The 17036-nt window shown below is 43.2% G+C and overlaps 1 long non-coding RNA gene across 3 annotated transcripts in view; it reads right to left on the bottom strand.

The window, feature by feature from the left end:
- LOC137342805 (uncharacterized) overlaps window positions 1–17036 on the bottom strand; it is a 36049-nt gene that overhangs the window by 4069 nt on the left and 14944 nt on the right. For 2 of the 3 annotated variants that reach the window (XR_010967339.1, XR_010967340.1), the window contains exon 2: window positions 3728–3812. This is a non-coding gene — a long non-coding RNA (uncharacterized lncRNA). The remainder of the gene's footprint in view (window positions 1–3727; window positions 3813–17036) is intronic. The other variant, XR_010967341.1, reaches the window with a different exon arrangement.

Below are 17036 nucleotides of genomic sequence, written 5' to 3'. Positions count from 1 at the left end.
TTCATAGTGGACATTAAAGTCCACCATCCAGAGTCTCTCAGAGCTTCCTCCAAATAATGTTCAACATGGAGGAGTACTAATTTGTCATTTATGTGGGGGGTGGGGCGGGGGAGTGGCGGACGGCGGACGTTAGTGATCAGCAGATTTCCTTGAACTAGTTTCACCCAAAGCTATGAGACCTCATGGGGTCTGGAGTCAATGTTGAGGACTACCAGGGCCAAGCCCACTGTGCCCACACCTCTGGTGAGTCTATCCTGCTGGTAGTACAGGACATATCCATGGATAGTTATGTTGGCTGATATATATGATTCTGTGAGTATGACTATATCGGGTTTTTGCTGGACTAGTCTGTGGGACAGCTCTCCCAACTTGGGCACCAGTCCCCAGATGTTAGTGAGGAGGATTTTTCAGGATTGATTGGGCTGAGATTTGTGAAGGTGCACGTTGACTACTGAGAGTTTTCCTTTTTATGGAAGATTGTGCTGGTTTTGACCATTGTTGGAATGATGGAAAGAAGTAAGTAAAGAAAGAATTTGCATTTTTGTAGCACTTTTCACATCTCCACGATGTTTCAAAGCGCTTCACGGCCAATAGTTTATTTTTTAAATGTAATTTGTTGTTGCTATGCAGCCAATTTGTGCACAGCAAAGTTCCACAAACAGCAAATGAGATAAACAACTAACTAATCTGTTTGTGATGGTGTTGGTTGAGGAATAAATGTTGGCCAGGACTCCAGAAGAACTCCCCTGCACTTTGAATAGTGCAATGGGATCTTTTACCTGACCAAGCAGACAGGAGCCTTGGTTTAACATCTCATCCAAAGGACAGCACCTCTGACAATGCAGCACTCCTTCAGTACTGTACTGAAGTTCAGCCTAGATTATTTGCTCAAGTCCTAGTGTAGGGATTGAATACACCACCTCTGTTTAGAGGTGAGGGTGCTACCACTGACCCAAGGTAACAATGGAGATTGGTGTCCTGTGCATACCACATGAAGCCTATCTATAGCTAAAGTGTAATTATTTCAGTGACTGCTTCAGGCCTACTGGACGAATATCTTCACTGAGCCTCTCACATTGTTATCAGCTGTACAGGGAACATGGCAGTCAGACTGGAGGGGTGCACAATAGGAAAACAGCTGGACTAGCAGTTCAATAGATCGTAGCCAGATAAGAAAGAAAAAGAGTCAGGTCAAGCCCAAGAGAGCCAGAAAGAGGTAGATTGGGAAGAGTCTCCAGCACTCCCTTAGCCAGCCTCCCCACTTCAACTCTCCTCAGATTACAACTTATTTAAAAAAACACAGCCTCCATTCTCACCAATACAAAGTGCCACACTTGCATTACCATCTTCCTCTCCAAGCTGCAATGGTGGCCCATGCGCTAGTGAGTTGGCTTAATAATGTTTATCCTTGCTCTTACATCCTTCCATGGCCTTGCCTCACAGTGGAGTCTCCTCCACTTCTTCATTTGCTATGCTGTTTCTGTAAAACTCCTTGCCTCATTCCCTCTGCTTTGCTATCTCCCTCCCTATCCTCAAAAATCTCCTTAAAACGTTCCCTTCAACCTTGCCTTCGACCATCCGTTCTAACTCTCTCTGTTTTCCCTATTTTCCTCCTACTCGTGGCCCGGTGATTTGCCCGTAAGGCACTTTGAGATATTTTCCTGCATACAGGGAGCACTGTAAAACTGCAAGTTATTGTTGACATTACTTGGAATGAACAGTGACATTATTAAAGCTCATAACCTCCTACACTTATTCAAACATTTAGCCATTCATTATTATTACTGCCACCATTCACGTTTTGATCAGAGTGTCAGCAGCAGCTTGTTCTGCCGTTTTATGTATTCACAGAGGAAGAATTGTGAACTTTGGGACTAAATCATCAAAGGATGATATCAAGGTTCAAAATTAGTTTTATAAAGCAGTCCATCATCATTTATGAAATGATTATGTCAAGTTATAATAACCAAGATTAGAATTAAAAACATGACCTTGGTTTAATTATGGATCAATCCATTTAAAAACAATGACTGGAACAGTTTCTGTTTTTTTTGTACATGGGACGAAAGTGAAAATTGTTTGGGAAGTAACATGAACGCTTAATCAAATGGAGCAGCCCAAGTGACCTTACCCCCCTACCATCTCTTCGTTACCCCCCACCCGCCTCTTACTCCGTCTCCTATTTTTCTGGTGCATTCCCAATCGCCTTTCTGTTCCCAGAGTACTGGAAGAGACATTATATCAGATTAGAAATTATTAACAATCTGAAACTGGGAGATCTCCTGGGCTCAATTTATAGTTAAATTTAATATCGTAGTTAAGGCTTAAACCAAAAATAAGCATTCATATGAACGATTTTTAGATGTTTGAAGCTCAAAGTCAATCCATATTGACAGGGTGAAAGCCCCTCTCCTGCCATTGTAAGTGACCTACAGAACTAAGGTCAAGTAATTATTAGTGAGTATGTCTTCACAGAACAAAATGGCCTGTGATTAAGTACAAACTGACGCTAAACTAGAATGGTCAACAAAAAGACTGTTATGGAAAATAGAAATGTTGCATTTGTTCCATTCTGAGGTTGTAGTTAAGGAACATTTTTAATGTACCTAACATGTAATACACCCGAACTAGGAGTACCAAAATGTAAAAAGGTATTCCAGCCTCAATACTGCCGTGCTGAACCCAAAACTTAAGCGATAGATTAGAAACAGAAGAAGATAGAAAGGAAGAAAGAAACCAAGTAGGTGGTAATGAGGGGGAGAGGGAAGTTTAATGTCAACAAATATAAGATTTGGTATAATTAACAGGTACAGAGTGGTTGGGTCTCATTAATAAACATGAGAAGAAAAAGAAAATAATTTGTATGATCATCCATCGTCAGTTAATAGTATTGAGTCAATGTGAGTCTGTTGCTAACAAGGCTAATTAAGTATAGGAATGCATCATAAGAGCAAATAGTTACAAGTTAAAACAAGTTTTTGTTAATGCTGCATTAATGAAGTTGCTTTGGAATGCTGTATGCAGTTTTGATCACCTTATCCACAACAGGACATTGAAGGAATGGGAAGAGTTTAGAGAAGAGCAACAAAGATTCAGAGAATCTAAGTGGTATCTTAGCAGCCTGGTGGCTTGGTGAGGAAATGCACCATCTGAAATGATACTGTGCCATACAGAAGAGAAGGTTCGAGATTCAATCCTTAGACCGTGCCGAGTTAGCTGATGTCAGACAGAGCAGCAGCTGTTGGGATGGGGGCAAGTTTCAATTGGCCTCAGCACACCTGGGCTAGGGAAGGGAAACTCGACTAGGGTTTCTTGTCCTGGTCCCAGTCCTGGATGTTGGGTGAGAGCAGGATTTAGACTTGGCAATATTGCCCTCCGTGTTTACGCACTCTCTGCCTACACTCACAGATGAAGAATGAGCATTTGAGTAAGTACTAGAGAGCTGCCAGATCTATGGAATTATAATCCAAGGAAAATTTAGTGACTTTGGAAGAGGGGGAAAAAAATCACCAGACAGCAGATAAACTCCATACAGTTTATCTCCATACAGTTTACTCTTAACATCGCCTTGGAAAAATGATCCTTTCAGGCACTGTGATAATTGCACCGAAAATGTTTCCAACGTGCTGAAACTCCAGTATATGTTTGTCAGGCGCTCACTCCATGATACAGTCCAAAAATGTAGAGCAGTTTTTACTGCTCATTTGGAATACCATTTAATCTTTACCTGATCATCAATCCAGATTGAATTAATTTGACCAAATATGCACATTTCTTCCACACAAGATATTTTCTGCCAGTGGCCATATCTTCTGAAATCAAAACAAACAGACGATTTGTGCCAAAGATTAAGAACTGTTTCTTTCAATATACAGCATTGCAGTTTAACATAACACTTATAATATTCTGCATCTGAGTCAGACCACGCATGTGGTCCGTAATTGCAATTATATCAGCCATGTCTCTGTAATTGCAATTAGATCCAAAGGGGAGTCATATAAAGTTGCCAGAAAAAGTAGCAAGCCTGAGGATTGGGAGCAGTTTAGAATTCAGCAAAAAAGGACCAAGAGATTGATTAAGAGGAGAAAATTAGAGTATGAGAGTAAACTTGCAAGGAACATAAAAGTGGACTGTAAAAGCTTCTACAAGTATGTAAAAAGAAAAAGATTAGTGAAGACAAATTTAGGACCCTTACATTCAGAAACGGGACAATTTATAATGGGGAGCAAGGAAATGGCAGAGCAATTAAACAAATACTTTGGTTCTGTCTTCACGGAAGAGGACACAAATAATTTCCCAGAAATGCTAGGGAACCAAGGGCCTAGTGAGAAGGAGGAATTAAAGGAAATTAGTATTAGTAAAAAAAATAGTGCTGGAGAAATTAATGGAACTGAAAGCCGATAAATCCCCAGGGCCTGATAATCTGCATCCCAGAGTACTAAAAGAGGTAGCCATGGAAATAATGGATGCATTGGTTGTCATCTTCCAAAATTCTATAGATTATGGAACAGTTCCTGCAGATTGGAGGGTGGCAAATGTAACCCCATTATTTAAAAAAGGAGGGAGAGAGAAAACAGGGAACTATAGACCGGTTAGCCCAACATCAGGAGTAGGAAAATGCTAGACTCTATTATAAAGGATATGATAACAGGACACTTAGAAAATATCAACGGGATTAGACAAAGTCAACATGTATTTATGAAAGGGAAATCATGTTTGACAAACCTACTGGAGCTTTTTGAGGATAAGGGAGAACCAGTGGATGTGGTTTATTTGGATTTTTAGAAGGCCTTTAATAAAGTCCCACATAAGAACTTAGTGTGCAAAATTAAAGCACATGGGATTGGCGGTAATATACTGGCATGGATTGAAAATTGGTTAACAGACAAGAAACAGAGAGTAGGAATAAATGGTTTTTTTTCGGGGTGGCAGACAGTGACTAGTGGGGTACCGCAGGGATCAGTGCTTGGGCCCCAGCTAGTCACAATATATATCAATGATTTGGATGAGGGAACCAAATGTAAAATTTCCAAGTTTGCTGACAACACAAAACTAGGTGGGATCGTGAGTTGTGAGGAGGATGCAAAGAGGCTTCAAGGTGATTTAGACAAGTTGAGTGAGTGGGCAAATACATGGCAGATACAGTATAACGTGGATAAATGTGAAGTTATCCACTTCGGAAGGAAAAACAGAAACGCAGAGTATTATTTAAATGGTGATAGATTGGGAAATGTTGATGTACAAAGAGCCCTGGGTGTCCTTGTATACCAGTCACTGAAAGCAAACATGCAGGTGCAGCAAGCAGTTAGGAAGGCAAATGGTATGTTGGCCTTCATTGCAAGAGGATTTGAGTATAGGAACAAGGATGTCTTACTGCAGTTATACAGGGCCTTGTGAGACCACACCTGGAGTATTGTGTGCAGTTTTGGTCTCCTTACCTGAGAAAGTATATACTTGCCATAGAGGGAGTGCAGCGAAGGTTCACCAGACTGATTCCTCGGATGACAGGACTGTTGTATGAGGAGAGATTGGGTCGACAAGGACTGTATTCACTCAAGTTTAGAATAATGAGAGGGGATCTCATTAAAACATATAAAATTCTGACCAGGGCTAGACAGACTGGATGCAGGGAGGATGTTTTCCCTGGCTGGGGGGTCCAGAACGAGGGGTCACAGTCTCAGGCTACGGGGTAGGACATTTAGGACCAAGAAATTTCTTCACTCAGAGAGTGATGAACCTGTGGAATTCTCTACCACAGAAGGCTGTGGAGGCCAAGTCACTGAATATATTTAAGAAGGAGCTAGATAGATTTCTAGACACAAAAGGCATCAAGGGGTAAGGGGAGAGAGCGGGAATATGGTATTGAGATAGAGGATCAGCCATGATCATATTGAATGGCGGAGCAGGTTCAAAGGGCTCCTATTTTCTATGTTTCTATGTGAAATAAATTCATAAAGGAGCTTTAAAAGGGTTGCACCACTAGCTCTTAGCAATGGTTGGCAAGCATACTTGTTTTCATTTGTTAGTGAATTTGCATTCTATTGTTTTTATATTTAGTGGGGCCCACTTAAGATCCATTCCACTGTAATCTTAAAGGGAATACAGCCTAGAAGTTATTGTTTGCAATATTTGCAATGTATTGGTTATGTTTCTGGACTAGTGATCCAGAGGTTTGGACTAATAATCCAGAGAATGTGAGTTCAAGTCCCACCATGGCAGTTTGAGAATTTGAATTCAGTTTAAAAATCTGGAAATAAAAAGCTGGTATCAGTAAAGGTGACCATGAAGCTGTCAGATTGTCGTAAAAGCCCAGCTGGTTCACTAATGCGCTTTAGGGACTGAAACCCGCCATCCTTACCAGACCTGGCCTATTTGTGACTCCAGTTTCACACCAGCGTGGTTGACTCTTAACTGCCCTCTGAAGTGGCCTAACAAGCTACACATTTGTTTCAAACCACAACTAATGGTTCAGGAAGGCCTACCACCATCTTCTCAGGACAACTAGGGATGGGCAATAAATGCCAGTCTTGCCAGCGATATCCACATCCCGAGAATTAATTGTTTAAAAAATTAGCACATGATTGCTTAATGCTTTCTTGTGATAATCCTCTGTCAGCTATGTTAGTGAACCTTAGTATCACAAATATATGCCACAAATGCAACCTAAGTCATTTACAACTGAATAAATCACTAGCGTGCACCAACTTCTCTCAGCTGGTGAAATGGGGAGAGTCCATGACAGAGCAGATAATACATGACAGAAATGGACTTTTCTCCTTTCATATTCATGTTTCCTTATGTCCGTAATGCTTACACAAAGCATTCTTCAGCAGCAGGATCCATTTCTTACAGCAACTTTGTAAACTGCACGCTTTTCTTTATTAAAGAAAACACACTGGGGGAAAAATTCAACAGAGCCTATTATTGACCTGCTATTAACCTGCGCCCAATGGCCCCTGCGCAGGCAGGACGAGAACTTTGTCCGACCTCAGTGCTCACCGCCAATCTGCATTGAAACCCAGGCCTTGCATGGCGATTCAATGCAATTCACACTTTCCACCAGCAGGGGGAGCCCCAATCACTTAATGGGAGGATGTCGCTTCAAATCTCTTAAAGGTAGCTGGTACCTGTTATTTGCTAAAAATAACAGTCTGCTGTCTGCACGGAGTCTAAACAGAGGTTAGACATCGCACATGTAAGACACAGAGGCAGGTCCCGTCCCTATGTTTACACACTTATGTTAAAACATTGAATAAAGGTTGTGCACTACTAAATCCCACATCCTCCAATCTGCGTGCCAGACCTCACTAATGTGCCAATCTGAATTGGTACCAGGCCTGGGAGAGTGCGTGCACCAAGATTCTCTGCTGATACATTACAGGCCTTGGCACAAGAGGTGGACAGAAGCAGGGACAGCTTATATCCACGGGGGGAGGAGGGGGGTGCAAGTGGCCCTCCAGACAAATGGCCAAAAGGCAGTGGGAGGCAGCAGGGGACGAAGTCAATGCCAGGTGCATAGCACCACGAACATAGATGCAGTGCAGGAAGAAGTTCAATGCTTTGACACGAATGGTCAACGTGAGTGAGGTCAATTGTCATGTGGCGTCTCCTACCAATTGCACCACTAGCTGCATCCACTGCTCCATGCACTACACCCCCCATCACCCACACACCAACAATCAGTACTCAACTCTTCCAATCAGATGCTTCCTCTCCCCCTTACACATTACCACTGTTGCAAACCACTCACCCACAACTCACAGGCCACACACACTTGCAGTTATTCAACCATGACAGGCACATCACCCAGACACATGTCCCGCTTTCTTGCAGAAGAAGGTGGCGCTTAACAGGAGGCTACAAGTGGCAGTGGCATTTAGCCCCTTGAGCCTGTTCCGCCATTCAATGAGATCATGCCGGACCTGTGACCTAACTCCATAAACCCACCTTAGCCCCATATCCCTTAATACCCTTGGTTCACAGAAATCTATCAATCTCAGATTTAGAATTCACAATTGAGCTAGCATCAACTGCCGTTTGCAGAAGAGCGTTCCAAACTTCTCCCACCCTTTGCGTGTAGAAGCGTTTCCTAACTTCACTCCTGCACGTCCTGGCTCTAAATGTTAGGCTATGTCCCCGTGTCCAGGTATTCAACTAAAGGAGACCTCCAAAAACAGTTACAAATGTCTCAGCAGCCAGAATCCTGCATGGTCCCTTTAAATAGCGCTGGCGGGGGTCCACCAGGCACTCTAAGACACGTTCAGATGGTCATGGTTAAGACTGTGCATTGAGTTAAGCATTAAGTGCCAAAATGGTATCTATCACTTTAAATCACCGTTGCACACTGATTGCATCCATTTTCTCCTACTTTACATGCTTCTGGCATTCGGTATTTGTGCATGCACTAATACCTATACCAAGATGGCGTCTGGCGCACGTCACGCTGGAAACATACATGCGCAGCCAAGACGCCAACGGGTAGTACACGGCCCAATTTAGTGCCCATAGTTACAGGTTTTAGGGTTTTTGCCCTTTGTTAAGTCCAAAATTGTAGAGAGGTTGCGATAGACCAGTCCATAGCTTCTCTGCCCAGTACGCACTGCTTTCTACCCTTTGACTAATATCTTACCTATTCCTAGGTTTCACCCTGAATCCCCATCCCGTCAAGCTTAACGAGTAGCCTTATATTCGAATGCATTTTGGAAGTGTAGGTGCATCAGTTTGTAGGGTTTTCCACTTTGGGTACCACTTCCTCAAAAACATTCTTAACATTTCAGAAAAATAGTTGAATCAACTGAATGTAATAAATACTTATAGTCAGTAAAACCTGTTTGTTATAACTGACTTGTATTTTTGGAGCTCGTATTGTTTTGTTTAATCAGAGAACTGAAGGATACATGACACGACAACACTAATACTGCAACCGCAGAGAGCATGTGATCATCCACACCTGTAATTATGCAACCATTTGCTGCTTCCTGGGGCCTAGAATAACACCTGGTAATTTAAGACTTCTCACAGAGCCCTGAACATTCAGCAGCGTCTTTCCCACCGATCTTTATGTTGTGTGTGTTTAGGAATCATGCTGGTTTTTCTATTTTCTGCATTAAGTTAACCAGTTTGCCTGCTGAGAAGTTTTCTGAGGTTTCTTGTACCATCTGTGCAAGCTTGTCAGTCCTTTCACTAATCCATTCTTGCCCTTGCTGAATCTCCTTTGATAGCACTATATATGAGGTCAATGTCACCTTTTTGGGTCAATTATCTCTAAGTGTCAGCCTTGGCTCTGTGGTGGCTCTCTCGCCTCAGAGACAGAAAATTGTGGTTTCAAGACTCACTCCAGAAACTTGAGCATGTAATCTAGGTTGGCACAGTTATCTAGTCATTTATTAAAAAATGTAATCATTAATCTAGTCATTTATTAAAAGGCATTGTTGTTTTTTTTATTCGTTCACGGGATGTGGGCGTCGCTGGCAAGGCCGGCATTTATTGCCCATCCCTAATTACCCTCGGGAAAGTGGTGGTGAGCCGCCTTCTTGAACCGCTGCAGTCCGTGTGGTGACGGTTCTCCCACAGTACTGTTAGGAAGGGAGTTCCAGGATTTAGACCCAGCGACAATGAAGGAACGGCGATATATTTCCAAGTCGGGATGGTGTGTGATTTGGAGGGGAACGTGCAGGTGGTGTTGTTCCCATGCGCCTGCTGCCCTTGTCCTTCTAGGTGGTAGAGGTCGCGGGTTTGGGAGGTGCTGTCGAAGAAGCCTTGGCGAGTTGCTGCAGTGCATCCTGTGGATGGTACACACTGCAGCCACAGTGCGCCGGTGGTGAAGGGAGTGAATGTTTAGGGTGGTGGATGGGGTGCCAATCAAGCGGGCTGCTTTATCTTGGATGGTGTCGAGCTTCTTGAGTGTTGTTGGAGCTGCACTCATCCAGGCAAGTGGAGAGTATTCCATCACACTCCTAACTTGTGCCTTGTAGATGGTGGAAAGGCTTTGGGGAGTCAGGAGGTGAGTCACTCGCCGCAGAATACCCAGCCTCTGACCTGCTCTCGTAGCCACAGTATTTATATGGCTGGTCCAGTTAAGTTTCTGGTCAATGGTGACCCCCAGGATGTTGATGGTGGGGGATTCGGCGATGGTAATGCCGTTGAATGTCAAGGGGAGGTGGTTAGACTCTCTCTTGTTGGAGATGGTCATTGCCTGGCACTTATCTGGCGCGAATGTTACTTGCCACTTATGAGCCCAAGCCTGGATGTTGTCCAGGTCTTGCTGCATGCAGGCTCGGACTGCTTCATTATCTGAGGGGTTGCGAATGGAACTGAACACTGTGCAGTCATCAGCGAACATCCCCATTTCTGACCTTGTGACGTTAAGCAGTTTGTTGTTCCTGTTCCTTGATTGGCTAACTCTAAAAATTCTGCCACAGTGCTAACTGTGTTGACAGCTGGTGAACACCTCCATTCCAGTAGATTATAGGGCAGAATTTCCTGCCCCTTGCCCCCGGGGAATGCCATTTCCCCAGGTGTAAAGGTAAGGGCTGGAGTTCCATTTCTCTGGGTCTCCATTCCTTTTACATTGCCACAGGATTTTTGGGGCTTCCCTCGGGGTATAGAACTAGGCCCTTCGCAGGCATGCTAATCAAGCAGGAGGGGAATCGCCAGCCTCCCACCTCATTTTCCGGGGGATACACTTGCTGGGTGTTTTGGCCTGCCCCTGGACTTCCACCAACTGGAGGGCCTGTGGGACTCCTGGAGGCAGGCCAAAGAGAGGCAGGTAAATTTGCTTTTTTATGTTTAAGAATGTCTGCAGTTAATCAGCACCTTCTGGCTGATGATCTCCTTCAGCAGCCAGAAGGCCTGATCTCAGAGGCCCAGCATGTAGCTGCAGGCTTAAGAGGCACTCAAATCTCCTCCATCTCCAGCTGGTACTAGACCATGCCAGGGGTGGCCTAAAGCCATGTTAATGGCCTGGGATAGAAAATATTGATGCTCCTGGGGTTGGACAGGAACAGCACACTTTGGGTGCACTGCACCATCCAGTGCTGTCATAGAGGGGGCCAGGAAAATCATCCACTTTTTGGGATGAACTAATGAAACTTTTGTTTCGCTTATTTTGTCTTTTTAACAATTTGTAGCAGCACCTGCAGTCGCCAATGGGATCACTGTCACCAATTGTGTCACTGCGCTCTGCTTCCATATACAAACATGGTAAAGAGTTTAGGGGAATCAAGAACAAGGGGACATAACCTTAAAATTAGAGCTACGCCATTCAAGAGTGAAGTCAGAAATCACCTCTTCATGCAAAGGGTAGTAGAAATCTGAAACTCTCTCCACCAAAAACCTGTTGAGGCTAGATCAATTGAAAATTTCAAAACTGAGATTGATAGATTTTTGTTAAGCAAGGGTACTAAGGGTTATGGAACCAAGGCGGGTAAATGGAGATAAGATACAGATCAGCCATGGTCTAACTGAATGGAGGAATAGGCTCGAGGGGCTGAATGGCCTACTCCTGTTCCTATGTTACTAACAAGGCATCATGCCAGGATGACAATGCCCCTTTAAAATGGGAGCAACAGCTGCATGTAAAATGTGTTTAAATGATCCGATCGATCATTTAACGGGGTTTATTTCTGCAGGGATTTTTTCTTTCCCAAGTGTAATCATTGTCTCTTTGATAAAGTGAGGTTGATCCCTTTTCACTTGATTAGAGTAGCAGGGTGTTCAGTTGTTTGAACAAGCCTTATACCAGCCATCTGTGCCAGAATGGGTAAGGTATTAGGTCCTCTCCATCATCACATCCAGTATCATATTATAACTTGTAATGAATCATAAAAATACAGTTTACGCTTGCTGATACGATCTGGGTCTTTTCAAATATTAACTTGCCATCTGCCTGAAATGATTGAATAGCATTTATAAACAATTCTGCAGACATTTCTGCTCTACTTTGGCTAAATTTTAAGAGAAAAGATTTAATTTTCCAAAGCTGCCATCCTTTGCTTCCAGGCTCTAAATGCTATTGGTGAAGAATAAGACCCAAATAAAAGATACCAAAGGTAAAAGTTTGAAAAATTATCATTTCAATTAGGAATTGTACTGATGTGGATAATGGATACCTGGGGGCGCAATCAAACAAGGTTCAAATCACATCATAGGCAGTCCCTTTAGCACAATTGCTGACTGCCCACCCAGTGCTCGTGTTCATATAGTAATGATCTGGGCAGACCCACCAGCTTCACTTCAAAACAAACACTGTCCACCCAGCTTCTGTTTATGTGCACACGTGATTTCAGGGCAGAGTCTTCTGTCAATCAACTGCCCATGGAAACAAGTGCTTCATCCAGTCCAGTGACCTGCCTCTCGAACTCCCCAACCATGTCACCCTGTTGATAACTGGCTGCTTGTCTTGTCACGTGGTTTTTAAGGTGATATATTCAAATTTAATCCATTTGGGGGAAAAGGGGGAGAAGCTGCTTTTGACTCTTCTTGGGTTTTTACAGGGGTCCTCAGTCTGGTTCCTCACCTGTACCCCTTGCTGCCATGGATCCGTGGTCATGGAATATTCTGCGGAAATGGCATCCCTTTGTGGAATTCTTATCCGTTCTGCTATTGTTTCTCCCAGTTTTCTCCTCTTTTGTCCTCTCCTCTCCGAAAGGCGCTGATTCCTGCTGGGGTTCAGCTCTATGGGTACCTTGTCCAAAGTGGCCATTCTTCATTGACAGTGAGTGTCAACAGGCAATTCAAGCACAGCGGTTATCACAGTTGTACTGATCCTGACCTCACCTGTTATCTACATACACGCACTTTCCAGCAGAGGCCACCAGATAGTGATCAGGAGCTGACTGATTTTATCCTTTCTAACCCAGACCAATTGTAATTCCCCAACTGCTCCCCTAGCTATTAGTCAACTTAGCACAGGACCTGGGACCTTCTGGTACAGTTCCCAGTAGACCATCGGGGGAAGCTGAAATAACGAGGCTGATAAAAACAAGACTGTGAGCGTCCATCAGCTTTAGGCTGGGAGTGTCCATCATTATTTAAAATGCAGTTGTGGAAAGATGCAAATAAAGTGTCTGGCAGAGCTACCCTGCATTGTTAATAATTTGAGGGAGTGCAACAAGGAGTTCAGGCATTTAGTGTTAACAGGCTACATTGTTACCACAGATGACAAGTGGGTGTAAGAATGCCCTCTTAAACTCTTTAAGAGAGAAGGCCTATTTATCACATGGCAGGGCATTATAAAATCGCTGCTTAAGCAGTAATGCCAGCTGTACGTCATCTGTTTATGGAAAAAAAAATCGGCAGGCATCACAAAATCTCTCTTTACTTGGTTAGCTGTATGCAGATGAAACTCTCAATTCATTCCATCCTTGGACATAGAAAAGAAGGTAACAAATGGCAACGAGTGAGTTAAGGACAGCGGCACAACTCTCAGCATTGCAGTCTCCCTGTAAACCACTGTGGCTATCATTCCACGGTTTATAATATCACAGTTTATTGCTCTCACAGTTTACATTATCACCCGAACACACTGACAATGAAACTACCCTGTAACTCACAGCCATTTACAGTCTAATTGCAGCCTACCATGACCTGCTTCACAAGCCATTGTCTGAATCCTTATTATACAGCGTATATCTAGAGAGCTACAAAGCAAATGGCGAACTACAAAGAGGCATATTCAAGAACAATTTACATATTTTCTTAACGACAGAAGATATTTTTGAAAGGTATAATTGCTGACACTTTTGAACTCCCCCTCAAGTTAAGCGAAACACTCTCTAATTAACAACAAGATGATTTCAGTGTAAAGTATAATTTATAAGGTCATTTTTATAATTGACTAATTATGGTGGAACTAAATTGCCCAAATTATTAGCAAGAAACCTTTGACGTTCAAAGTGATAATGGATCCCTTATAATGTTGAAACGTTTGAAATGATAAATACATCTTCTGTTTAATGATCAAATTTATTTTGCTCTCCCTGCTCCAACTGGGAAGTTCTGCTGAAGATGCCATGTTGTAGTTTGGCCACATGCTTTTCCCATAAGCCATCTGCAGGATGTAACCCATGTCCCCAGGCAGCCAGCCTCTCACTTGTTGTGCAGGGGCAAAGAACGGGGTAGGATAGAGGATTGCCACAATATAAAAGAATCGTGCATCTGCCAGGAAAACGGCCACAGATCTGCATGGTGCACTGCTGGAGCTCAGACACATGTTCACCAGTTGCACTTAATGAAGCGGAAGTCCTTGAGATTCCTGAAGGCAGTGGGTATCATCTGAAGGAGCTCACAGGGTGACATGGATGGGGCCCTGGATTTAGGGGAAGCCTGTAATCTGCAGAAACCCCCAAGCCCTATCCTGCTGCTTTGGGTTGTCCACGGGGAATGTGATGGCATGGCTTCAGTCATTTGCTTAATGCAAGCATGAACTACTGACTGACTGACTTTACTGATCTCCCCTGTGGCTGCTTGGAAGGAGCTGGAGACAAAGAAGTTCAGGGTTGCAGTGACCTCGACTGCAACAGGCTGTGCTGTGCTCACGCTGGCATTTGGTTGCAGGGCTTATTGTAGGAGGTGACACCATTCTGTGACAGCCTCCCTAGAGAAGCAAAGCCTACTTAGGCACTGCTCCACAGAGAACTGCAGGTATGTTATTCTGGGCCTATACACTTTGTTGGGAGATTAAGAAATACTATGAACATGCCTCTTTCTTTTTGCTCTCTCTAAGCTCTGTTTGCTCCTTCCTCCTCCTGTTGCTGCTACTTCTCCTCCTGTTCATCCTCTGCCAAAGTAGAATTGCCAGAAGAACCCCCGTGAAGAAAAAGTGCATTGCTAGAAGCCCCTGAAGAATTCAGAACGTTCTAGAGCCACTACAAGCACTTTGAAATGTTCCAAGTAAACACTAATCACAATGTGGTAAATGCAAAATATTATCATATTAACTGGGCAAATCAAATTGGGCAGAGCAGCCTTGAGGACGAGTTCATTGAGTGCATCAGGGATGGATTTCTTGAGCAGTATGTAACTGATCCTACAAGGGGGCAGGCAACCTTGGATCTGGTCCTGTGTAATGAGTCAGGATTAATTAATAATGTCCTAGTTAAGGATCCCCTTGGAACGAGCGACCACAACATGGTTGAATTCCATATCCAATTAGAGGGTGAGAAGGTTGATTCTCAAACAAGCGTACTGAGCTTGAATAAAGGAGACTATGATGGTATGAAAGCAGAATTGATTAAAGTGGACTGGGAAAATAGATTAAAGGGTAAGACGGTACATGAGCAGTGGTGTTCATTTAGGGAGTTATTTTACAACTTTAAAAATAAATATATTCCACTGAGGAAAAAAGGGTGTAAAAGAAATGACAGCCATCCGTGGCTAAGTAAAGAAATCAAGGATAGTATCCGACTAAAAACAAGGACATATAAGGTAGCCAAACTTAGTGGGAGGATAGAAGATTGGGAATTCTTCAAAAGACAGCAAAAAGTAACTAAAGGATTGATTAAGAAAGGGAAGTTAGATTATGAAAAGAAATTAGCAAAAAATATAAAAACAGATAGCAAGAGTTTCTATAGTTATATAAAAAGAAAAAGGGTGGCTAAGGCAAACATAGGTCCCTTAGAGGATGAGACCGGGAAATTAATGGTGGGAAACATGGAGATGGCAAAAATGCTGAACAAATATTTTGTTTCAGTCTTTACAGTAGAGGACACTAAGAATATCCCAACACTGGACAAACAGGGGACTCTCGGGGGGGAGGAGCTAAATACGATTAAAATCACTCAGGAGATGGTACTCAGTAAAATAATGGGATTCAAGGCGGATAAATCCCCTGGACCTGATGGCTTCCATCCTAGGGTCTTGAGGGAAGTGGCAGTAGGGATTGTGGATGCTTTGGTGATAGTTTTCCAAAATTCCCTGGACTCAGGAGAGGTCCCGGCAGATTGGAAAACTGCTAATGTAACACCGTTATTTAAAAAGGGTAGTAGGCAGAAGGCTGGAAATTATAGGCCAGTTAGCTTAACATCTGTGGTGGGTAAAATTTTGGAGTCTATTATTAAGGAGACAGTAACGGAACATTTAGATAAGCATAATTTAATAGGACAAAGTCAGCATGGCTTTATGAAGGGGAAGTCATGTCTGACAAATTTGCTTGAGTTCTTCGAGGATATAACGTATAGGGTGGATAAAGGGGAACCAGTGGACATAGTGTATTTAGACTTCCAGAAGGCATTCGACAAGGTGCCACATAAAAGATTATTACTTAAGATAAAAAATCACGGGATTGAGGGTAATATTCTGGCATGGGTGGAGGATTGGTTATCGAACAGGAAGCAGAGAGTTGGGATAAATGGTTCATTTTCGGACTGGCAACCAGTAACCAGTGGTGTTCCACAGGGGTCGGTGCTGGGTCCCCAACTCTTTACAATCTATATTAACGATTTGGAGGAGGGGACCGAGTGCAACATATCAAAATTTGCAGATGATACAAAGATGGGAGGGAAAGTAAAGAGTGAGGAGGACATAAAAAACCTGCAAGGGGATATAGACAGGCTGGGTGAGTGGGCGGAGATTTGGCAGATGCAATATAATATTGGAAAATGTGAGGTTATGCAATTTGGCAGGAAAAATCAGAGAGCAAGTTATTTTCTTAATGGCGAGAGACTGGAAAGTACTGCAGTACAAAGGGATCTGGGGGTCCTAGTGCAAGAAAATCAAAAAGTTGGTATGCAGGTGCAGCAGGTGATCAAGAAAGCCAACGGAATGTTGGCTTTTATTGCTTGGGGGATAGAATATAAAAACAAGGAGGTATTGCTGCAGTTATATAAGGTATTGGTGAGACCGCACCTGGAATACTGCATACAGTTTTGGTCTCCATACTTAAGAAAAGACATACTTGCTCTCGAGGCAGTACAAAGAAGGTTCACTCGGTTAATCCCGGGGATGAGGGGGCGGACATATGAGGAGAGGTTGAGTAGATTGGGACTCTACTCATTGGAGTTCAGAAGAATGAGAGGCGATCTTATTGAAACATATAA

This window comes from Heptranchias perlo, chromosome 26, assembly GCF_035084215.1.
Source record: "Heptranchias perlo isolate sHepPer1 chromosome 26, sHepPer1.hap1, whole genome shotgun sequence".
NCBI classification, from domain to species: Eukaryota; Metazoa; Chordata; class Chondrichthyes; order Hexanchiformes; family Hexanchidae; genus Heptranchias; species Heptranchias perlo.
This window is presented reverse-complemented; position numbering and strand designations above follow the sequence as displayed.